Source organism: Ambystoma mexicanum, chromosome 6q (genome assembly GCF_040938575.1).
Source record: "Ambystoma mexicanum isolate Mex_15411 chromosome 6q, UKY_AmexF1_1, whole genome shotgun sequence".
Classification (NCBI taxonomy): Eukaryota; Metazoa; Chordata; class Amphibia; order Caudata; family Ambystomatidae; genus Ambystoma; species Ambystoma mexicanum.
Window position 1 is genome coordinate 1,642,773,149 of NC_090937.1, and position 24,913 is coordinate 1,642,798,061.

The 24,913-nt window shown below is 44.6% G+C and overlaps 1 long non-coding RNA gene across 1 annotated transcript in view; it reads right to left on the bottom strand.

The window, feature by feature from the left end:
• The window catches only part of LOC138516957 (uncharacterized), a 37,361-nt gene that overhangs the window by 12,289 nt on the left and 159 nt on the right, over positions 1–24,913 (bottom strand). The gene's annotated exons all lie outside the window — the stretch shown is intronic.

Here is a 24,913-nt window from a genome sequence, read left to right on the forward strand (position 1 = left end):
ATATTATCTAGACTGGATTACTGCAATGCTCTGTATGCGGGATCCAATAACTACATCATGGACAAAATGCAACGACTCCAATATAATGCCCTTAGAGCAGCTCTAAATATTCCGAACAGAGAACACATCTCTGCATCTAGAAGAGATGTCCACTGGCTTAAGATTAAGGGCAGGATCTTCTCAAAACACTCTCTCTCACGTCCAAATGCCTGAATAACATAGTGCCACCCTACCTGGCAGAAAGAATAAATAAGAGGACCACTAACCGACCCATGAGATCCGCCAACGCCTACACCTTAGAGGTTCCCAGATTTAAACCGACTACAGCCGGCGGATCTAGTGTCCCGGTCATAGCTGCTCAATCCTGGAATGGACTCCCCTTAGATCTTAGAACAGACCAGCCCTACTCCAGATTTAGACAAAGTCCTCACCTGGATACGGACGAATAACGTCTAATCCTGTCGACCTCTTTACCTCTAACTGAGCCTTTTATGGCCCCCCCCACACCCTGACTGCACAGTCTATATAATGCCCGCCAGGCCTGACCACCTTCAACTGTATATATCCTATTGTACCACGTGACTGTATACTTATTTGGGAATATCCATATGTATCCATGGGTATCACTGCAAATTATGTGTTAGTAACTATGTTTCAGTTATGTATATATGTACCTACCTACCCTGTAACTAAGCTTTAAGTATGCTTGTAATGTTTGCGCTCAGCTACCTGAGGGTTTTGGTTGCGCTCTATCAAATAAACAAACAAGTCCAGGAGCTAAAACAACGTAGGGGGGTTTGGGGGAATATCTAAGAAAATGTTAACTGGGTGAGGGTCATGAGCCAGAGTAGTGTGCCAAGTAGTGCCCTGGTCATTAGCATGGACCCCAGTCTGGGTCTTGAGAGACGGGGTGCAGTGAGGTCTGATCCGGATCGAGTACATAGTAGAGGTCCTCATCAGGATCAGGGTCCTCCTGGTCCTCATGGAGCACATCCACAGGGAGTACGAGTGGGTGGTTTTCAGACAGAGATGCAAACACTGCCCCTGTAGAAAGGAGGCTTGGGACAAGTATAAGTAGCCACAGGCCTATGCCGCTTAAAAATATCGTCAAAGTGGTCTGAAAAGTTGATCAACTGAGACATCTTCTCCATACAGGCCTAGTCCACCCAGAGGAATTAGCATCAGGGCGGGAGTGATGGGGGATGCAGGTGGAACGGGATCCTGTTGCAGGGCCGGAGGTGGGGAGGGGAGGGGAAGAGGCTGTAGAATACCCCTCAGGTAAAGGGGAGTCCTTTTTAGGGCCAGGGTCGTGAGAATGGGCCTCAAAGCTTTACCTAGAGCTTTGGAAAGCGGTTTGGATGGGTGGTCTCGTTACGGCGTAGCTTTCGATTCTACAGCACCGAGGGTTGAAGATTCATGGGAAGTACCCATTAAAGATGTAGTCTTGATGTCTTGCAGTAGGCCCTGGACTGCGAGGTTCAGTAGGCCCGAAAGGTCTTGGCGGGCCGACAGGCGCCAATGGCTTCCTCGACGAATCTGTCGAGTGAAGCTTATGGGTGTGTGTGTGTAGTAGTATGGTGTGTGTCCTTGTCACAGGGGTGTGCTCTTCCCATCGCACTGCCGTAGCATACTTATCGGTGCCAAGAATCTGAAGATTTCAGTGTTAAATCTTCGTCCTCCGAATCGGAGCTGCGGCTGCAAATAGACAGACTCCTCGTTCAAGGCGACGCTGGGGGAGTGACTCTCGGCCTGCATGGCGTACGCCACCCACCGCTTGGTGCGCCTGCCTTTTAGGGATGTGGGCCAAAAATGTTTACAGGCCTTGCAACACTGCTCGCTGTGGGCACAAGGAGGTCGCTGATTGCACTCTTTAGGAGTGTCCTTCCACTGAACTTTGCTGCTGCAGGACAGGAAACATTTAAACAGTGTTCACTCCATAAAGAGAGAAAGAGCAGCCAGATGAAGGGAGGGGGCAAAGAAAAGGCATTCTCAGCAGAAAGTCAGTAATCAGAAATTAGCCGTCGAGCCTCCAGAGGTGTAACGTCAGAGAGGCAATATCAGTCGTCAAGAGGATGTCGTAGTCATTGTGACAGCCAAAGAAGTTTGGCGATAACGCGCTAAGCAAAGATAAAGCAATATATTCTCTGTAACAAGCACTGCAATATACGACCGACTACAACGGTGGAAAAAACAATCTGGTGGGATTTCGACATGTGAAGGATTTTGGGTACACTACACGCCACATTAAGGATAGTGTTACAGTCACCCCCATTTCGACGTCCCTTTTTCGATCCTCGATATAAGGATGCAATACTCTGCGATTAACACTAGATGTCGGACTATATGCACAGCATGTGATTCTAAGCAGATTCACAAGCATCTGAAATAAATACATATATATATATACACATACATACATACATACACACACACACACACACACACACACACACATTACTCACCGTAATTGTATTTCTGATGCTTGTATCGGCTTAGATTCACATGCTGTGCATAGGCCGACATCTAGTGGAAGCTGCGGAGTATTACAGTTGTTTTCGAAACTCGAAAAGGGACGTCCACAGGGCATGCCAGTAATACTATCCCTAGTGTGACGTCCACTGTACCCATGATCCCTCACGCGTCTAGGTCTCTCAGATTGTTATTTTTCTGACATGAGGTGTAGCGTGAGTACAGTTGCATCCAAGCAGATACATATCGGACAAGCTCATAAGCATCCATGCGCCTACTCTCCGAGGGGAGGAAGGGTGGGTCGCATGTGAATCTAAGCCGATACAAGCATCAGAAATACGATTACGGTAAGTAATGTATCCCTTCTGAGTCTTGTGGAATCTGCTTAGATCACCTGCTGTGGATAGATTAGCGAGAAGTGGAAGAAGGAGGTGGGATGGGAGTAGGTTCATTAGCGAATAAATGTCTTAGAACCGCTTGTCCCACTCGTTTATCGGACTTTGAATGAATGTCAATGCAGTAGTGCTGTGTGAAAGTATGTATAGAGCTCCATGTAGCTGCCTTACAAATGCTGTCTATGGAGACAAACAATTGTTCTGTCTTTCTTAGCGTTCTGGTCTTGTCTACGTAGTAGAGGACCTCTCTCCTCACATCTAGTGTGTGAAGTTTTACCTCAGCTGAGCTGTTGGGTTCCTGGAAGAAAGCCGGTAGCTCAATCGACTGGTTTACATGAAATTTGGAGATGAATTTAGGGGAGAACCTAAGGTGAATACGTAAAACCTGCATGTCTTTGTGTACAACAAAGACAGGATCCTGCACTGACAATGCTTGAATTTCACTAACTCTTCTTATGGAGACGATAGCCACTAAGAAGGCAGTTTTATAAGTCAGTTGTTTGAGACTAGACTTGTGCACAGGCTCGAAAGGGGGTCCCATGAACTTAGCGAGTACCACATTGAGGTCCCAACCTGGCTGTGGGTTAGAAATTGGAGGTGGAGTCTCTTTACTCCTTCCATAAATGCCTGGATGACCGGTACTTTCCACCATGAGACCTTAATATGAGAGGTTGTGTAGGCTGACAAAGCCACCAGGTGGACGTATAGGGAGTTGAATACTAATCCTGCATCTTTCAAATGGAGCATATAAGTTAGAATGTGGGATGGCATACATTCTACCAGGTTGATTTGTTTAGCCTGGCACCGAATTACGAATCTTCTCCATTTGTCAAAGTAACAGTGCCTAGGTGTTTGGTTTACTTGATTCCTTTAAGATCTCCATGCATCTCTGTGGCAGGTTGAGAAGTCCGAACTCTATGACTTCAGGAGTCATGCTGCCAAGTTCATAGAGTGCGGCTGTGGGTGCAGTGCACTGTTAGTCCCTCGTGCGGAGTGAGTAGGTTGTACTGGCACGGGAATTTGATGGGATCGCACATCGCCAGTTTACGCAGATGTGGATACCATGGTTGTCTTGCCCACATAGGAGCAACTAGGATAAGCATCATCGGTTCTTTGTGTATCTTGTTCACCACCTTCCTCATGAGGGGTGTTGGAGGGGAAAAGCGTAAGCAAATTTCCCTGACCAGTTCATCCATAGGGCGTGCCCCTTGGAGCCTGGCTGGGGGAATCAGGACGCGAAGTCTGGGCATTGACTGTTTTCGCTTGTGGCAAATAAGTCTATAGTTGGGAAAACCCATTGAGAGAAGGTGTTCTACGACTTCTTCGTGTAGATGCCACTCGTGTTCCTCTGGTAGGGGATCTCTGCTCAATGAGTCTGCTAGAGAGTTGAGTTTCCCTGGAACATGCGACGACAGGAACATTTTCCATCTGAGTGCCCATTTCCAAATTTGCTGTGAAAGTTGCGACAGATTTGGAGAACGTGTCCCCCCCCCCCCCCCCCCCGTTTGTTGATATAAAACATTGCTGTAGTGCTGTCTGTTAGGATCTGCACAGATAGGTTTGTTAATTGGGGTACGAATGCCTCAAGGGCTTTGAATACTACCAGAGGTTCCAGCAGATTGATGTGGTTCTGAGCTACAGTGCGAGACCGCAGACCCTGAGCTGTGTGGTGAAGGTAGTGAGCCCCCCACCATGCCAGTGAGGCGTCTGTCGTGACAACCGCCTGTACCTATGGATCGTAGAAAGGTTTTCCTTTCGTTAGATTTTCTCTTGTCCACCAGCGAAGATTTTGTACAAGTGTTGGCAAAACGACCTTTAGATCGCCCCAATGACCACTTGCCTGAGACCACTCGCCAACCACTCCTGCATGGGTCGCAGGCACGCGTACGGAACCAGGTAAATGCAAGATGGCATCATGCCTATTAAACGCATAGCTTTGCGCTCCCTTATTTGGCGGCCAGTCTGATAATGTGGTATTTGCAGTAACACATTTTTTACTCTTTCCTCTAATGGAAAGACCAACCCCTTCTCTGTGTTTAAGACAGCTCCTAGTAACTGTTTTGAAGTGCTTGGCACTAGGCCTGACTTTTTCCCGTTGATGGAGAAGCCCAATTAAAAGAGGAGGTTGATTGTTCTCTGAATGTTTTGTCTGCAAATCAGGGGCGATTCCCCTGTAATGAGCCAGTCGCCCAGGTAAGTGTACACTGGGATTGCCTCCCTGCACAGGTGCGCTGCCACCACCGCCAGTACCTTTATGAATACCCTTGGAGCCAAGGCTATTCTCGAAGGGCAGCACCTTGAATTGGTAGTGCCGGTTCCTTGAAACGCAAGAATCTTATGTGCGCGGGGAACATTGAAATATGAAAATAGGCTTCTTTCATATCCAGTGTTGCCATGTAACCTCCCCCCCTTTTTAGGAGAGGGATTACCTCTTGTAGCATAGTCATGCAGAACTTTTGTGGCTTGACAAACTTGGTTGCAGGGCGCTAATCTAATAATGGGTGCATGGTTATATATTTCTTTGGCACAAGGAAGTAAGTTGAATAAATGCCCCCGTTTACCTGGTTGGCCGGGACAACTTTGATGGCGTCCTTTAATAGAATTATGGCCATCTCTTTGAGAAGGATATGCTGGTGTTCTTCTGAGTGGATCTTCTGTCGTGGGGGGTGGTCGTGGGGATGTTGGAGTAGTTCTGTACAGTATCCGCCTGCTACTGTGGAAGCACCCATCTGTCTGAGGTGATTCCCTCCCATGCTGGGGTGAAGTTGGAAATGCGCCCTCCTACTGGAGAAGCATGGGAGGGCATCTGAAGCGGAATGTCACTTGCTCTTAGGTGGAGTGCCACCTCGAGCAGGGCCTCTGCCCCGACCTCTGGGATAGCCCTGGGAGGATTGGTCTTCATTATTTCTCCAGGAGAAACCCTAACCTTAATTATAGCTGGATCCTCGTTGAGAGTTGTGGCCTCGAAAACAGCAACAATTTCCATTACCCATCTGTCCAGAAGGCTTGTTTGTGAGTTGACCTAAAGATTTAAGAGAATGTCATACTCATCCTTTGCTGTTTTAAGGTTGTCTTCTACGGCCTTACCGAAGAGCACATTAGGTTCAACCGGCATGTTTATTAGAGTGGCCTGCGTTTCTGGTCCAAAACCTGACTGGCGCAGCCATGCATGCCTTTTAATAATGGTCCCTTGCGCAATGGCTCTTCCGGCATTGTCTGCCGCATCAAAATTGGTTTTAAGGAGACAGCTAGACACTGCCCTCCCATCTGCAGCCACCTGTGCTAGTTGGGATTTGAGTGGCTCTGAGGCAGACGCAAGTAAAGCAGACATTTCCTCCCACTTGTGGCAGTTGTAACTAGCCAAGAGTTGCATTGTTCGATATTCTGGTGCAATAGGCCGCAGGAGGAGGCAACATTTCTGCCCATGGCATAAATCTCTTTGCTCTCCTTATCGGTGGAGCCTCAGATGAAGCAAGGGATGTGCCTGCTCTTTTTCTGGTTGTAGTCACAACTAAGGAGTCTGGTTTCAGATGCCCTCTAATATATGATGGGTCTGAAGGTGCAGGTCTTAATAATTTCTCTACTCGTGGGTTTACGGCCCGTGTGAGATTAGCGGCGTCTAAAGATGGCTGTATTCTGCGCTGCACTGATTTCAGTAGTGGGATTAACTGGGCCACTGTTTTTTTGTTCCCAAGGATTTGTTCTGCTAAGTCTTTATCCTCCTGTACCTCCTGGGCGTCAATCTGAAAGTGCTCAGCCGCCTTGGCTAGTACTTCAATGAGGAGGGGTTGATTATCAATAGGAGAATCGACAACTGGAGTGTCTTGGTTAAGAGGGGAATCTATAGAGTACATATTGGCTTCTTGGTCTGCCTCTTGGTCCTCGTCATCCCCATAATAAGGGTCCCCTGTATCCTCATCAATAAACTGAGGGTCAGCTGCCTCTACAAAGGAGATCTTGGTCTGATTCAGGGTCATAGAGATCTACGACTGTACTCTGTAAAGGAACATTTGAACAAGACCTCTTAGAAGGGGGTTGAGTAGGTAAGGCAGAGGCTTGAGAACCAGATGGAGCTGTGGTGGGGGAGTGGAGTTGAAGCTCTGAAGGTAATCGGGGTTCTTTTTGAAAAAATTGTCCCTAAAGGTCATTCTTTTCATCACTCAATATGTTGGGAAGACCATTCTTTGGAACTTGGTATTACCACAGATTGAGGGGAGTGCCCTAACTCCTCACCTGTGGGAGGTACCACCTTAGGCCTAGACTCTCTAGGTTTTTCTATGGGCCTGGATTGTTTAAGCTTTTCCTTCTGAGGTGTTTTTTTCCCTGAGATGGCTCTTGTCCCTATGAGGAGTTTCTGAGGTCATTTTGTGATGCCCCCCCCCACTCCCCGGGGCCCAGAGGAGTGTTTTACTGACTACTTGGAACCTGCCACCTTATCTGATGCCGAGCCTCGAATTTCAGATGCGGGTAGGGCTGAGTCCTCATCCGCGGACGATCGACCTTCGGAGGGAGTTTTACGAGCGACACCCTTGCCGTCTTTCGACGGTTGGGCCCGGTCGTGTGGAGATCTTGATTGCACAGAGAACTAGGACTCAGCTGACCTTTCCCTTCGTGTCGAACGTTGTCGATCACTCGACCCATGTGTCGAGTCTCGACCTGGATGTATGTGCTTAGTGGTGTGCGTCTTTGTAGCGCTACCGCCGCCGGGTGTAGACCCCATAACATGGCCGCCGGCCTGTCCTACGGGGTCAGGGGCCTGCGCTTGAGTAGCTGGAGCTACTCCGTCGCCCTCGTCGTCCGAGAGGACGGCGTCGCTGCCATCGCTAAAGGCGCCTTCTATCTCTATGGCCTCGAGCTGCCTGGTGTGGTGGGCCCAGCATATCATGAAGCGGTCCTTTAACGTCTTTGGCTTGAAGAGCCTGCACGCTCGACAAGACTTTTAGATGTGGTCTCTTGGGAGACAAGTCACAAACTAAGTGTTTGTCTAACCACGGGAATTTGCGATTACACTTGGGGCAGAATTGAAAAGGTGCATTTTCCATAATAATAGGTTATGGCAGCTGGGCGAACAAGGTGTAGGAAGGGGAGTATATGCATCATAAAATGCCCCCCCACCCGCTCTCCCTGTTGTCTGGGCCGAGGCCGGGGGTGGCCTTCCAAGGCCGAACGGTCCGTTGCAGTAGTCTTCGATGAGCAATTTCTCTGTCTTCACCGGCGTGGTGTTTCGCAGGTCGGTGAAAGGATAAAGAGAAATACTATCGCTAATTGTAAATAGTCAATGACTTTACACCGAAAGGAACCCCGCTATACGTGTCCGTCTAGAATAGCGGGAAAAAATAACTATCTGAGGGACCTAGACGCGCGAGGGATCATGGGTCCAGGGGACGTCACACTAGGGATAGTATTACTGGCACGTCCTGTCGACGTCCCTTTTCGAGTTTCAAAAACAACAACTGTAATACTATGCAGCTTCCACTAGATGTCAGCTTATGCACAGCCTGTGATCTAAGCAGATTCCACAAGCCTCAGAAATATATATACACACACACATTATAATATAAGAGTAACAAGTGACAGCAGTTCAAATGAGTGTATTTAAAAAAAAAACAAAAGGCTGCCGTGAAGGGGTTAACCAGACTCAATTCACTGCGAATACCACTAAAATACAATTACAATTAGGTCAAATACTATTCACTTTGCAAGGTTAACACAAAAGGGGAAAGTAGTGCTTTGGCACTCAATTGGACACAAGAGTCACAGATATTAAAGAAAGCAAATCAAATAAATGGTCTCCAAAAGTCCCCACTTTTAATAAAAAATAAAATGGACGAAATATGCTACCTGTGATACCTCTAACATTATCTATTCCATGACATGCCCATGCAGACTACTATGTTGGCCAGTCTAAACGCTCAGCCAAACTCAGGTGGAATGAACATAGATCCTGTATTATGAGTTAACATCCCAACTCTGGGGTTGCAAGACACTGGCTTCACAAAAGGCATAACCCATCACAAATCCGGTTTCAAATCTTGCAAACTGTCACAAGGTCAAATCCACATGAGAATATGAATATTAAACACGATAAGAAGGCAACCTACTGGATCGATTGCCTTGGAACACTCACACCGAATGGAATGAATGAACAGATACATTTTCTATGCTACATTTGATGTAATCTGGCATATATGTACACCCTCTGACTGTTAATTGTTTGTTATTCTGTTTTTGAATTGTATATGCATAACAATGTATGATATCCCTAAGGAACTATCATTTACGATTTCCCCTTGTGAATAATATTTCTACTGTTGTACGGAGAAGATTCGTACTTTATGTTATACTCTCTCTAATATACATTGAACGTTACCTTCGACCTAATGCACGATCGCAGTAAGAATGATTACCAGTCCATGGCACCTTTTTTTGGTCATCCAATTGAGTTAGAGTATTTTTGGTTTCCATTTTTATGGATTTCATGCACATATTACCTCTTTATTTGACCCTACTAGCTCATACTTCAGTACTGCCGTAGTCCTGCCTTCCCGGCTGTTCTGTGCCCACACAGAAGGTTCAGACGCGAAGCGCCAGTGATGTTGCTATGCCCCCTGGCAACGTGATGTCACGACACCCACAGTTACCAGGACAACATCAGTATACAAAGAGAGGCTTCTCGCGTTATCTTTGCAGAACATTTTTCGCCCGCATGCAGCAGGTCAGTGACTCTCCTGATCTTTCTTACAAGTCTTAAGTCACCCCTAACGTTGACTGATGCTTTCTGTTTCTTTCTTTGATTTGTTCTATCTTAATACAAAAATTCAAATGACTCCCTATGGTACGTACGGACTAATTATTTGATTCATTTGAACATGTTTAGTAACCACATGTACCGATGTATATTTAATATGTACGTGTACACTATTTCCATTTGAATTAACGCTCAGTCCTGAAGATTGAGTTATACTCCGAAATGAATTGGCTAATGTGCCTATTTTAATAAGGCTGCCATTTGCCCTTATTTTTGTGTTATTGTTGATTAATTAAATCTCATCTTTTGATAAATGTTTGAGCTTCAACAACTACTACTTTTTATTGGACAATATATGCAGTAAGGTGGGTTTTAGGCTCTAGGAGTGGAGCCTGCCAGTGCTAAGCTCCAAATGTATTGTGATTGCGATTTTAGGCAAGATCACAGGAGCGGTTTTGGGGTTTAGCCTAAGCCCCAGTTTGGTAAGTAGGAAAAAAGAGGTTTGTTGCTCCCGGCTATCTTGCTTGTAGTTTGTGAAATAAATATTTTTGACACTTAAGTTAGTACGAATTAATTCGTTTATTGTTGGTGTTTTTCTGGGTGATTTTTTCTTTAAGTACATGTGTTTATGAGAAACACTATTTGGAACTTGACGAGCAAGTTTAGGTCAGCCGACACGTGTTTCGACCTTACGGTCGTTCAAGGCTGAACAATATTCAATTAGTGACAAGGTAGTGCCATATTACATTATTTTCAGCAGTGGTGTTAAGGTGATGTGCAAACATGGTGACAGGTAGTGACATGACATCAAAACACATTGGTGTGTCGGTATAAAGAAAGTTTGCAAATGGAAGAAAAGGAGGGAGGAAGAAAAGAGAGAGGCAAGTAGCTGGTTAAAAATGTGCTAATGGTAAAATGGATTGAGGTAATTGCCTCTTACCCAATTACGGTTTGCTGTGTGCCCTCAGTGGGGTTCTGTAGTATAAACTGTCCTTTACGGCAGTCCTGGCTCCTGTTGGGCCCTGGGGGGGATAGAAAAAAGGGGGAGGAGGGTTGTTTGGAACTTGCAACATGATCCCCCCAAGGTACGTCAATGGTCCCATTTGCCTAGTTAAGAATTGTTGGCTGTGGTCATTGTACACGAGCACTGTGGAAAACATCAAGGGCTTTTCTTGAATAGCCTTTGTGTGTTCCCACCCATTGTGCGTGTTGGTTGTCGTAATAGCAGTATCATCTAAGTATGTAGCTTTCAAGTGGTTGGCCCCAGGCAGTGAATTGGCTGGGGTTGTGGAAATAGATGGTCTGGGATGTACATCAGGGGCTCTTTGGAGAAGTGCTCCTGTGTGTACCCAGCCATGTAGAGCATTGGATTACATATCCCATTTGTTGATAAAGTGAAAAAGAGAATCATTGGAAATGGCGCTCATTGCTAAGGACTGTCCATGGGTTGGCAAAAGCTTGCTGTCCCTTGGATGGGCTGGGAGGCTTACCTGTGTGCTCTGTCTGGCGTCCCAGGCGGTGCTCTGCTGCTTCTGCACACCGCGCTGGGTGCCGCCATTAAGAGCTGTTAGTTTTCTGTTGACTCACGTTAGTCTTGGGCCGCGCATGCGCGATGGTGTAGTGTCTTAGCGCTAGTCCCGGGGGCTGCGTGGCAGAAAGGGATCTAAGGGGAAACTGAGTTAATGATGCGGTTATGTGTTACAGTAGTCTGTGGGGGTCAAGGGAGTATGATAGTTGAAACCATATATGGGGTATCATCCCTAGGTGAAGTGAGTCAGTTAGACATGGGTACGTGCAAGTGGCATCACTTGCATCATGCCCATAATTGGGTCAATTTTAGAATAAAAAAGTTGTGTGTGGCATGGTCTCTAGTTGGGCCGTGTTATACCCAAAACCTGAGGTCACGAGTCCCTGTGGGGGTTGAGGAATAGGAGGAAAAGTAGAAAAAAGGGAAGTTTACAGGAAGACATTTAAATCATGGTCTTTATTAAGGCCATTTTTCACACATCTGAAATGACAAATTAAACGTGCTTCCTCTTGTCTCAGTTTTCGGATTCTGTCTCCTCCTCTTGGGCCCAGCCGGACCGTCTTTAGTCCGATGAACCTTATGTCACTCTTGTTCTCCATTTGGTGGTTCCTCTGCCAGTGGTTTGCCAACGGGAGTTTGGGGTCTTGTGAATGTATGCTATTCATGTGCTCTCTAATCCTGAAGCGTGTCTCACGGATGGTGCTGCCTATGTATATTTTATTACAAACACAGATAATTGCATATATTACAAGTTTGCTTCTACAGTTGATGTGCTCAGTGATGTTGAAGATTGGGCAGCCTGAGAATTTGGCACATTTGGTCTGTGTTGCATGCTTGCACGTTGAGCATGTCCCGCATTTCGTGAAACCAATTGGTGTCATTTTTCTGAGCCAGTCCTGTGCCATGATATGTTTGTCTACAAGAAAGGAGGGGCTCAGTAAAGTCCTTAGGGTTGGTGCTCTGCTGTATGACATGCTGGGATATGTTTCTAGTTGCGGCTTGATATGTTCGTCCATGAGGAGTAGTCCCCAGTGTTTTCTCAACATTTTTTGGAGTGCCTGTCTTTGTTGTATCTCGTTTTACGAATCTGATTGTTGGATTGTCATCATGTCTTCTGGGTTTGGGTGAGAGCAATGTTGATCTTTCTAGTTGGCATGCTTGTTTTCTTGCTTCTGCCAGGTTCACATGGGAATAGCCGCGACTACTGAATCTTTGATCCAGCAGGTTGCATTCTTCTACGAACGATTTATCTGTGTTTCAGTTCCTTCTTGCCCGAATGTATTCTCCTTTCGGAATGTTGCGAATGACACTTTTTCTGTGGCAACTTTGTGCATGGAGGGTGGAATTTACTTCCGTTGGTTTGCGGTAGGTTCTGGTAATGATTTTGTTCTCTTTTATTTCAATCTTGAGGTCCAGGAAGTCAATTTGAACATTGCTGATGTGGCTAGTTTGTTCTATACCAAAGTCATTGGTATTGAGATAGCCCATGTATTCATTAAGTTCATCTTTAGTTCCCTTCCAATTTAAGATGATATCATCTAAGAATCTGGCCCAATTGACAATGAGCCTGGTGAATTTGTCTTCTTTCATTGCATGTTTGAGTTCATAGGAGTGCATAAAGCAGTTTGCTAGCGCAGGAGCATAGCTGGCTCCCATTGCGATCCCTTTGGTCTGCTTGAAATATTCTCCATTGAATATGAATATATTGTTCTTGAGAGAGAATTTAAGGAAGGCTTTAGTCATTTCCACCTGGTCTAGGTGTGAGGCTGACTCGTGTTTGAGAAGAAACCCCATGCTGGTTATGGCCAATTCATTGTCAATTGATGTGTACGGGCTTTGACATCAAGCGTAGCCATTAGGAAATGCGGTTCCCATTTGATTTTGGCAAGGATCTCTAAGGTATGCATAGTGTCTCTCAGGTAGCTAGGTATTTTTGTGACCAGTGGCTGTATAACATTATTGATGTATCTAGCTAATGTCTCCATTATTCCTCCTATACCACTCAGGATTGGTCTGCCCTCTGGAATGGCGTTGAAAGCTTTGTGGACCTTTGGCAGAAAATAGATGGTTGGCATAATAGGGTGGTCTGTCCTAAGGTAGTTGTATTCCTCATCTGTTATCAGCCCTGTTGTTTTGTAATTGGTTAGTAGTTCCTGATGTTCTTTCAGAATCTTCGCCTGTGGGTTGTTGTCCAATTTGACATAATTGCTGGGTGTTTCCAGGTGGTTGAGTGCCATTTTGATGTAATCCGATTTGTCCATTATTACTATATTTCCACCTTTGTCAGCTTCCTTGATTATAATGTCAGTTTCCTCTCGTAGATTTTTGAGTATGGTCTGTTCTTCCTTGGTTAGGTTGCCTTTGGTCTCTGTTTCATGGGTCCGTTGGTCTTCCAATTTATGTAGATCTATGGTTACTGCTTGGTGAAAAGTGTCGATATAATTTTCTGCATAGAGTTGCGGCGTGAATCTAGATTTGGTTTTTAGTTCCGGAATCGTCATTGCTATATTCTGGATGCCCAGTTCTTGTAAGCATTCTTGCTTGGTTTTGTTGTTTTCAGCAAGTGTGCGGAGGAGATGAATGTCTTCAACATCCCCGATGGTGAGTGGGCTTGGTTTAGGTGTTATTTCCGGTGGTTTGTATACCGATGTCTTGGTAGCAAAGAATTTCTTAAGTTTAAGGCGTCTTGTAAATTTAAATAGGCGTCTTGTAAATTTAAATAGATCAATTTGTATGTCTACGAAGTTGTTCCTGCTGGATGGTGAAAATGAAAGTCCTTTGTTGAGCACTTTCTTTTCAGGATTTGTGAATTCTCTATTGGACAAGTTCATGATTACATTTTGTTCTGTTTCTGTCCCACAGTTTTCTGTGAGTGGGATCTGGTCTGTCTTTGCTCTATTTCTTCTTCCAGCTGTCTTGCTTCTTCTGACTCTTCTCCTCCTCTGCTTCTTCTTGTTGGGTTCCTGTATTTGTCAAAGGTTTTGCGAAGGATACTGTTTTTTTGTTGTTTTTGGGTTGTGGTTTCAGACGACTTGCTTTCTTGTGTAGTTTGTTTTGATCTAAAAGACAACGTTTGGTTGGTGGTTTATCTGTTGTTTTCCCACACAAGTCTGGTGTTTCACCTGGTTCACTGTCAATTTCGGAGCTAGCCCCTGAGCTGTTTGGGGTGCTTTCTTTGGATTTAGGTTGTTGTTGGTTCTGGTCGTATTTGGGTTGATAGGTGAAGACTCTGTCTTCTCTATAGTCTTTATCATCCCTGAAAAATGTGTGGAGTTTTCTCATTTTCACTTCATCTTGGTTGTGTTTTCAGAATTCTATACATAGTTTTGTAATTTTTCTCTTTGGTAGTTTTTGGAGCGTCATAGTCTTCTATTTCTTTAGTTCTTCAAGTTGAATCACAACCATATAATGTTTTCTTTTGGCGTGTTCTATTAGTAATTCTATCATTCTTGTTGATCCAAGTATCAGGTTCCGTTCCCATTCATCTGCTAGATCTGAGTCCAGTGGATCGTCAAAGTCTGGGAAAATAAGGATCCTCAAGCCTCTCACAACCAGCTACTTACCTCTCTCTTTTCTTCCTCCCTCCTTTTCTTCCATTTGCAAACTTTCTTTATACCGACACACCAATGTGTTTTGATGTCATGTCACTACCTGTCACCATGTTTGCACATCACCTTAACACCACTGCTAAAAATAATGTAATATGGCACTACCTTGTCACTAATTGAATATTGTTCAGCCTTGAGAACGACCGTAAGGTCGAAACACGTGTCGGCTGACCTAAACTTGCTCGTCAAGTTCCAAATAGTGTTTCTCATAAACACATGTACTTAAAGAAAAAAATCACCCAGAAAAACACCAACAATAAACAAATTAATTCGTACTAACTTAAGTGTCAAAAATATTTATTTCACAAACTACAAGCAAGATAGCCGGGAGCAACAAACCTCTTTTTTCCAATATATGCAGTAATACACTTTGAAACTATCATTGCAGCTCTATGAAGAGAGCAGTGTGTGAGCATCTGGGTAACTGTTTACACTCAGTTTTCTCGCTACTCTAAAAGTCCCCACTCACCACTAAAATCATTCAGGCATCATGTTATGTAATCTCGAAGGAACACCGGGAGCCCTTGTTGTGATGTATCATGTGCAAATGCATAAGAAATCACAGTAATGGTATAAAAGTACAAAGATTGCTCTAAAACAGCTATCTAAAGTTTGTCACTCAGAGTTTTAAAAGTTCCACAAAGTATGTCCAGAGGGTTTACCATAACACACTGTGAGGGGGGTCAAAAATGTGAGGAAGACAACCGCTTGTAGTTTTCTCAAGATCAGACATTTTATTAAAGTGAAAATGTGATAAACAAGCCTTGCTTGCCCTATTCTATCCGGGAATTCCTTACCTAGTCGAAAGGCTAAGAGAACCACTCCTAACTTAGACAAACTGGTCCTCACACTAAACAACAAAACATTCAAAGGTAATCATAAAAGAATACACAATAATTAAACAGCATATTTGGATGACCTTGACCTGTCCTGGGTAACTCCCTTCACCAGTGTTTCAAAGTCAACTTCAAGAAAATGTTCAACGGAAAAGAAAAGTCTTCAACCAGTTCTCATCAGTTCCGCAAAATGTTCAAAAGGAAAGTCTTAAGCCAGTTCTTGTAAGTTCCAAGTCAACACAAACGTTCAAGTAAAAATCCGCTGGTAACAATTCCAGCCGAGAATAGCACCAATGTTAATCCTGGATATCTTATTTCCAAGATGATTTGCCACAGTTCAATAACAGGTTCACAACTTCTTCTTCTACAACTGGTTAGGAACTCTGCGGTACATTTGGTATAATTGTCAGGATGCTTCTCTTTGGGTTGTTACTTTAGGCTGACTGTTGTGCGTGATATGTCATCTTTTCCTCTCTTTACCGAGGCAATGGTAGCTAGTGCTATTGAACTTATTAGGTCAGGTGCTCCTTTAGATGCGGTCACATTGGCAGTAATGAAGGCTATTTAGCCTAACATATTGAGTGAGATTACTGTGGCTATAAATACCTCCTGCCTTTCGGGAGTATCCCTTCAGAGCTCAAGGTCGCCACGGTGATCCCCTCCTCAAAAAGCCATTGTTGGACCCATCACTGCTTTCTAATTTCCTACCTATTTCCCTTCTACCTTTTCTCATGAAGTTTTTGGAGTCCCTGGTCTCACCCCTCTCATCTTCCTTCTTCGAGTCCTCTGAACTTCTTGACCCTGCCCAGTCAGGCTTTAGGCTCGGCAGGGTACTGAAAGTGTCTTGGTTTCTCTCCAGGACGATATGACAAGGCTTGTGGATGATGGTGGGGTTGGGGCCTTGATTTTATTAGATCTGTCAGTGGCTTTTGACACTGTGGTCCACCCCACCCTGCTGACCCGCCTGGCCCAGAGTGGAATACCTGGTCAAGTATTGGCCTGGTTCTCTTCGTTCCTGGCCAACAGGACTCATGTCCTTTCTCTTTGCCCTTTCTTTTCTGCTCCGGGCCACCTGTGCTGCGGTGTTCCACAGGGCTCTGCCTTGTCTCCTATTCTCTTTGATATTTACATCTGCCCACTAATGTGTCTCATCCGCTCCTTCTGTGACAATCAGATCCTGATCCGTTTAGATCTCCATCAGGCTGAAATGTCATCATGCCTTTTTCGGTGCCTGATGGCCGTCGGGGATTGGATGAACCACAATTGGCTGAAGTTGAATGGAGACAAGACAGAGGTGCTGGGGGGGTCGGCTGCCCCCACCCGATCCTTCACTGTGGGTGTCCTCGTTTTTTGTCCGTCTTCTTTGCGTCCCCTTCCTGTTCCGGTGGCTAAGGTGAAGAATCTTTGAGTGGTTTTGTCTGCTTCCCTCTCCTTTGTTCCACAGTATGTCAACTACTTCAACCAGCTTCAATGTAACATCCACTAACAGTTACTTACATCACCACAGTTCAGGTACTTCTTCCAATTCATACTTCAATATTATTAGGCACATAAAGAGAAAACAATTCGACCTCTACAGGTTGGCAAGTCACTCTTCTTTCCTATGCTCCAAGAAAAGGGCAGCCTATTCTGTCTGACTTACTGCCACAAGTATAGCCTGCCTCTGCCCCAACACCGATTTTCTCTCGTCTTCAATATTGCAGAATTTCTTAACCTTCTTTACAAGCACCCAGCTTGATTCCCCAATTTGTTTCACACTTTCTTGTTTCCAGTAACTACCCTAAAGCTGTATTGCCACTATTCCAGCTTCAGGTAACAATGCAGCACGTGTATCAGAGGACACTGGACGTTTAACAACCTTGCAGATCAGGTGGATAGATATAAAAATAGGACTTGTTTCAATATTAAAAAGGTTTGCCAATTGGATAATGCTCGTTCTCTTCGTCAGTACAATTATTTCTGGACAAAGAATAATTGTTCAGAATTCTACACGGTTCAGCCTTTAAAGGAAAAACAGTTTAAGGCACACACGATCACTCTTTGAGATAGATCTCCTATCCTAAAGGTTGCAGGTGATTGTATTCCCATGTAATATCACAGAGATGTTTTCAAACTCTATCGGGAAACAATTCGCCACAAGTGACCGTCGTTTGATGCTGCATTCACTTGCAACTCTTGGGCAAGTCAACGCTAGGTTTTTCGGAATGTTTGAACAGGCGGTCCCTTTTAATTAGGTGCACACGACCACTCCGGCAACAGTAAGTGGTTCAACAATGGAAATAAGATTTTTTCTTCTTATGTGAGCACTACGGCTTTCATTATTAGTGCCTGTGATATATTTGTTTTCTACAACGACGAACAGTTTATACTCGCTTTTACACTTATGTGAGTTACTTTTCAGCTGGTAATAGTTCACGGCAAGGCTAGCTGAGTGAACCTCAATGCCGAGCTTCACTCACCAGCTCCAGGAACACCGAGTTGCAGGCTGCTTCAATTTCCTAACTTCTTCAGCTTCTACTACTGCTTTGGGCACACTTGGAACCATAACATTCGGCAGCACGGGTGTGTCTCCGGTCCGGCCACACCAATTCAGAGGCTCCTTCACGCCTCAGTCCCTCAGCTTGCATTCTGCATGTGGCCTTGGGGCTTCAGCATGGTCATGGCTTTGCAATCAAAGCTACTCTGTGCACATGGGGAAAACTCCACTCTCAGCATGTCTTCCGTGGTACAGCCAAGGCAATGCATGTTTTGAGAGACCACAGGACCCTCTCAGAACTTGGTAGGTGAAATCTGCTGTCCCCACATCCCAGCATCCTTTCTGCAATCACACTTTCTCACAAATTGCCTGCCTTGTGCTCTTCTCCTACTACTACGGCCAGCCTTCCAACCCCTGCGCCTACCTTCTCTCCTCTCCTCTCACAGCCTTTTATGCCTCACAGGTTTGGCAATTGGCTCCAGATGTGAGCCATTGGTTTTAATTGCCTGGTCCTTGGAAAGGCTGTTAGGCCTGATTTACATCTACATGCCTCTTCTGCATCTCAGTTCCCATAGGATTATGAGACATGTAATTTACTTTATCAAACTTCGGTTTTTCAACTTCTAGAGTAATTTTAAGGGTAGATTTAATTCGCTTAGTAATTTTAATGGAGGGGCTGTAGGTTGTAACTTTGCCAGCCAGATGGTTTTGAGAAGACAACATATTCGCCATTCCTTGTCGTGTACCCGTGGTATTGAGGAGAGCATTTCATTTTAGGAACCAAAAGGATTCTTTCTTTTGGAATAATATGCTTTTGGGTTATAGTCTTAGGGTTTACCACCTTAGATTTAAAAGACGGTTGAAAAACATTAAAATGGCAATAAGCCATAACCTCTTCTGGCATCGTGGTAAGAGTCTCCCCATTAGAGAAAAAAACGGTGTCTCACCCCCATGCAATTTCCTCACTACCGCGGGCCCCGTCTCCACTCAGGTGATCCTTTCGCAGTACACCACCCTCATGGTTGGGATCAAGAAGGGTCTTGTCTTCCCCTGGCCACCTGGGAGGAGACTTGAGGCAGAGTTTCAGCGACGGACCAGCAGGATTCTTCACAATACCCAAACGTTAGGGTGAAAATCAGCTCAGCATTACTTACATTGAACAGGTGAGGAGGTGATAGCAAGAGGAGTGGGATCCCACCAAAGCAGTTTAGAACCCTGATTGCACCACCAGAGGTGCAGAGAAGGAAGGTTGTGGAACTGGACACAAGCATACAGTAGACAAACCGCTGCAGACATGGAGGTAAATCAAGATGCTCTACATCCAGACCCCAGGGACCAAACAAGGGTCACAAGACCTGGCGACAGTGATCTAAGGTGATGGATGTGTTGTAAAGCAAACAAGGTTTCAGTTTCTACGTTATATCTGCATAGTCTGCAGTTGGGGCGTTCTGTCCTATATAGAGCCAAGAAAATGAAACCTTAGGAAGTAGGAAACAATGTAGTTGACCGATGAAGCAGAGGGCATCACAGCAATGAAGGAACACTGAAGAGGTTCAGCAAGCAGGTCAGAGACGACTTGGGCTCATCCAAGGCTGCAGGCATGGTCCTGTGACAAATCAGTTACAGGGGATAATCCAAGAGACCCCACAAAGGAGCAAAAATAAGGTTGTGCAGCAGAAAGCCACTGTGGGTGCAGCAAGGCATCAGAGGCGCATGCCTTAAACCCAGAAAATACTAAGAGGACAGGAAGTCTTCTAGGAGAAGACCAGAGAATCTATGCACGGAAGTACAGCACGTGGCACCAGAGAAAAGCAGGAGGAGAGGCTTCCAGAAGTGATTCTTGATGCTGGAGAGGTGGAGCAGTGTCCACAAAAGGGCAGCGCTCCAGCAGGACAGCAAAGTCAGGAGCATCCCTACTCTCCAGAAGTATTCCAAGTAAGTTACAAGTCAAAATCTGTTAAAAAGCACATTAGACATACACACACTGGGGCACCCACTGCACACAAATAAATCCACAACCATGCAGCATACAATGTTTTGGCAGGCCATACAATCCTGTATGGCCAGCCAAACTCCATACACTTAGATATACCCACAGAGATGTGGAATGAGGAGTCTGCAAGACCTTGATCCAGTATAAACTAGACGGTCGTCAAACTAAGGGTGCCTGCGTAGAATCTGCGTGAACCTTTTAATGTATATAATAGCTAGGGGTGTCACGGTATTAGTTTTATGACGGTATGATAACCTTCTAGCCAAATGACGGTATATCATGGTTATCGCGGTATAGCAGGTGGAGTTAACTAATCTTAACAAATATTCTCTAAAAAGGTCCTAAATTGTCAGATTTATCATCAAAAACAAAACCAGGCACCCAAGGCCAGAATTGGGCTTTTCAACAAACTTTCCACTGAAATGCCACCCCTTGCTTCCCCCAAACACACGTGTGGAGCAGGGACGTCATTTCACAAAAATGCCAAGGGAAGCGGAAGTGACATCAGACGACCCTTGACAGGAAGTGATGTCATTTGACCCCACTCTGAAGTGATATCGCGGGAAGTGCTGGAACACAACCTTTCACCTGTTGACAAAACAGGAAGTGGCATCACATAGCACTGTAGACTACGAAAAATATGGTTACAATATCACTATAATGTGATGTACATTTCATACAAGAATGGATCGCCATATGTATCATTAAGATCAGTGTGTATAGATCCATATTACTCTGAATGCAAGCAGACGTCCTTGACCAAATGATAAATGTATTATATACCATTTACGCTTAAGTGCTTTACATATAGAAAAAATATACATACAATATCACCCAACCTGTGTTGGTACTCATTTATCAACCTCAGAAGGATGAAAGGCTGAGTTGAGGCGTTTAAGAACAGACTAAATCAGTGACTGACCCCTTGAAGTGTGCCTGAAATAAACCTTTAATGAGTCTAGCAATTATTGTATAGAATTCCAGAAAGACACATTATTTGGTATTCCTATTCTTACTTATTTAGGGTCAGTGCTGAAAGTGTTAGACTTGTGGCATTCCTGTTATTATTTTTCTTCTTTTTTTTAAGGGGCCTGAACAAGAAAGCCAGCCCCTCCCGAAGTAAAGAGCCACATGGTGCTGGCCACAGCCCAGGAGCTTGCATTACAATTTTCTTTTTTAGAGGTTGCAAGGGAGACCACATAGGTCGCAAAGGAGATCTCAGAGGTCGCAGTTGCAACCTCTGGCGACCCCTAAATGACGTCCATGGTGTGGAGAGGAGGAGTGGGGCAGGAGCCCTGCTGCGACTGGCAAAGCAAACTGAATAGCTTTTCTTAAGTGGTCATTTAGGCTTTTAGCTCCCCCACTGGCTACTGGTGAATATTAACATGTTGCCATCTTGATAACCTGCATGCCACAGATTAATGGAGGCTGATGGTCGTATACGCTTGTGCGCATACACACACATGCACACACACTCTCTCTTTATGTTACAGCCTTTAGTTTACTTGCGGGCCAAAAGGTGTTCAGTAATCACGGACATGTTACCCTTTGGTAAGGCAGCAGGGAATACCCAGAGAGATGAGTGAATTTCGCAGTGTGACTTATTATATGTAAATTCAATGATGGAACCAGGGAAATCACCCATTGTCATATGTTTAGCAAACATTATCCATTATAAATATATAAACCCCAAAGCCGCAATCCCTAAGTAAACCCTTTTCCTTCTTGGCACTGTATTTATTCTTCCTATTGCTAACATTGATTTTATGTCAGGCACATGTGGTTTATGGAATGGCATTAAAAACTGCTCCAACTGAAACTACTTGGCAGACTGCACATCCAATAGTGCAAGACCAAGACTATGCAGCACTTGCTTACTGCAGCCTTTCCAAATCAGATTGAAAAGCACACTTAACGGTATATGGGCATAAACAATGTGACTGTTATTATTGTTCAATTAAGTGGTTCACAGTATCTTTAACGGTATACCGTCATACAGTTACATCCCTAATAATAGCAATGTGGACTGTTCCTGAAGGCTCATTTAAAAAAGAAAGATCATCAAATATAAAGCCTAAGTACCCAGCTTACCACTATATATGGGAATATGACTCAGTGCATTGAAAAATCCAAATATATTACTGACATCAATCTACTACCTTTCACACTTTCTAGTTGTGAAACCTCCTGGGATGCCCCGATAGCCATGTGGCTACTACATATGACACACAAAAAACAGACATGCATTGCCAGAGGTCTCTGTGCCAGAAAACGAATTCTTAAAACCAAGAAAGCCATCAAAATAGTTGAATCACAGAGTTAGCAAAAACACCACCAAAAAAATGTTATTCTGCACTAGTAAGCTTTACAACCATGTCCCACTTTGAGAGGAACTTAAAGGGGTATAGACTGCTGGTAAAGACCTATATATATATATATATATATATATATATATATATATATATAAAAACAGGAATATTGGAGCTAGAAGCAGTCTGTGCAGTTTCGCAGCGAAGCGGCAAGTGAAAGTACCTTGAGATAGTGGACTATGCGGTCAAGGGCAACCCTCTAGAGGATTCGAGTGGTAGGGAAGGGGCAACAGACAAATCGCAGATTGTTTTTTTTGGGGGGGGGGGTCATACCTTTCCTTAGGAGTGGCATTACCGTAGATGTTTTGTTGACGGGTTGGGAAGATGGCAGTTGGGAGATAGAGGTTCAGTAAGGTAGAGAGGTGAGAAAAGATGTCCTGTGTAAGATCCTTCACAGTCGTCAACTGTAGGGCAGGGTGTGCTGGCAGAAGGAAGGCTGAGCAGACGAAGTTCAATGGGCACGCTCAGTGGAGGGGGTGGGACATTGATTACACTGCTCTGGCTTTTTAGGCGTGTCTGCACAGGAACCAACCATATGACAATCTGTTTTGGTCCTGCACCAATGGGAACAGTCCAGCTGCTATGCTTTGTCAATCTGCATAAGAACACAAGCTACCCAAGACTTGTTTGACCTTGATGGGCATCATCAGTGATGTGAACCCTGAGTTCCTTTGATGCAGCAAGTCCATCCTGGCCAATTGAAACCAAAAAGTGATTGATTAAAGACTCTGAATTAATCATGAATTACTGGAATTGGTTGTGATTGATTCAAAGCTTTTCCGTCCATCATTCTTCAAGGATACTGAAAAAGCAACAGTTTGCAAGTACAATCTCTTCTGAATTTCTGTAGAAGCGTAGCAGGACGAGAAGGAGCTAGAAAAAGAGCAGGAAAACATTCCAGCCTCCCTGAAACTTGAGGAGAACTACCTCCGGTTCCGGAAGCACCTCAAAACCTTTCTCTTTGCTTCTGCCTTTTCTCCTCTCCCCTGCTGACCTCTTGACCGAAACTGAATCTGCACTGGTTACCTGGCCAACCGCTGTTGTCGGGCCCAGGTCCCTCCCCCGCCAGTTCACACACACCAGCACTGCCTGCCTGGCAATCCCCGCACTTGTGGACTGTTTCTGTATCCCTATAGTCCTACTACCAGCACTTGACACCTGATGTCTGCACTTACCTTTGCACTTTCCCCTTTCCCATGCACTTGTGCGATCTGAATGACACCTGGCTTAGTAGGATCGTTGTCCGTCCTCCCTTTGATCCCCCCCCTCCCTTGTCTCGTCACGCCTTGAAACACTTGTGTATAGGCACGTTATAAATGCCATATCATATCACAATATCTTGTGAGGACTTACAATTTCTCTACCAATGTTTTGCTCTATGGCCTGTACAGTTCCACACTGCTCCCGAGCTAGGTTTGCGCTATAAAAATACAATAGTATGTTCCTAAGCTACGCACAACGAGACGTTTCTCTGTTACAGTTTGCAGGCTTTCTTTTGTGGTATTGTCTTTTAGCATAGTTTTTTTGTGAACTACCCGTCCCTTCGTTCTTGGAAGAATTTACTGTGAGACAGATTTGTATGAATTAAACAAAAAAAATGGCGGATTTTAATTTATGAAAAGCCTCACCTGCAGGAATGCACCATGGAATATAAATAAACTTTATTTGGGGTCCGAGGTCGCCTCTTTCAACGTTTTTTTTCAAAAACTGCGGAATGGATTCACTCAAACTACCCTCTTTGTGCCCAACTTATTTGTCTCAAATCCATCTAGCAGTTATCGCTGTGTATTAATAAAAAGGAAGCACCTTTACCAAAATGCAAGTGGGACTAGTTAAAACAACCCCTTTTTTCGACACCTATTGATGATATGTTGTAAGAATGTGCCCAACATTTTCAAACTTAGGAGTGCCAGGGCCAGAATGACTTTCTTCCAAAAGATAGATCAAACTAAACATTATAGAATGGGTTGGGAATGTGCGCAAGGATGCCTGGCTTTTGACCACATTTTGGGAGAACCATTACCATTGTGTGCCCTCCTAAAAATCAAGATGATTTTCATAGTCATAGTTTGCCCCCTACCAGTCATGCTGGACACTACTGCAATGTTGTGATCTAGGCCAAACAATATATGGCTTCTTTGGTATATTAAACAAGACGATGTATTGTATCAAACTGCATTAGCTTCAGTTTATTTTATTCTCATTGCAAACACAAGTAACCTGCTGCATCCTAGAACAGTGTGTGGGATGCATATAGATTTACTGCACTTGTTCCGTCAGAACCGTGCTTTCGCGAGGTACTTTTATCATCTTAAAAAGCATCCAGACGCGGGACGTTATGCTTTCCTCGACGAAAACGGGCGAAAAAAGGCAGAAAAAGGGGACAAACAATAGTAAATAAAAACTCTCGACATTCCCCTGCAAAAAGCACACACATGTCGGAGCTCGGAGAAGCCTCGCGCTCTGCCCATGCCTGCATTTAATACTTTTT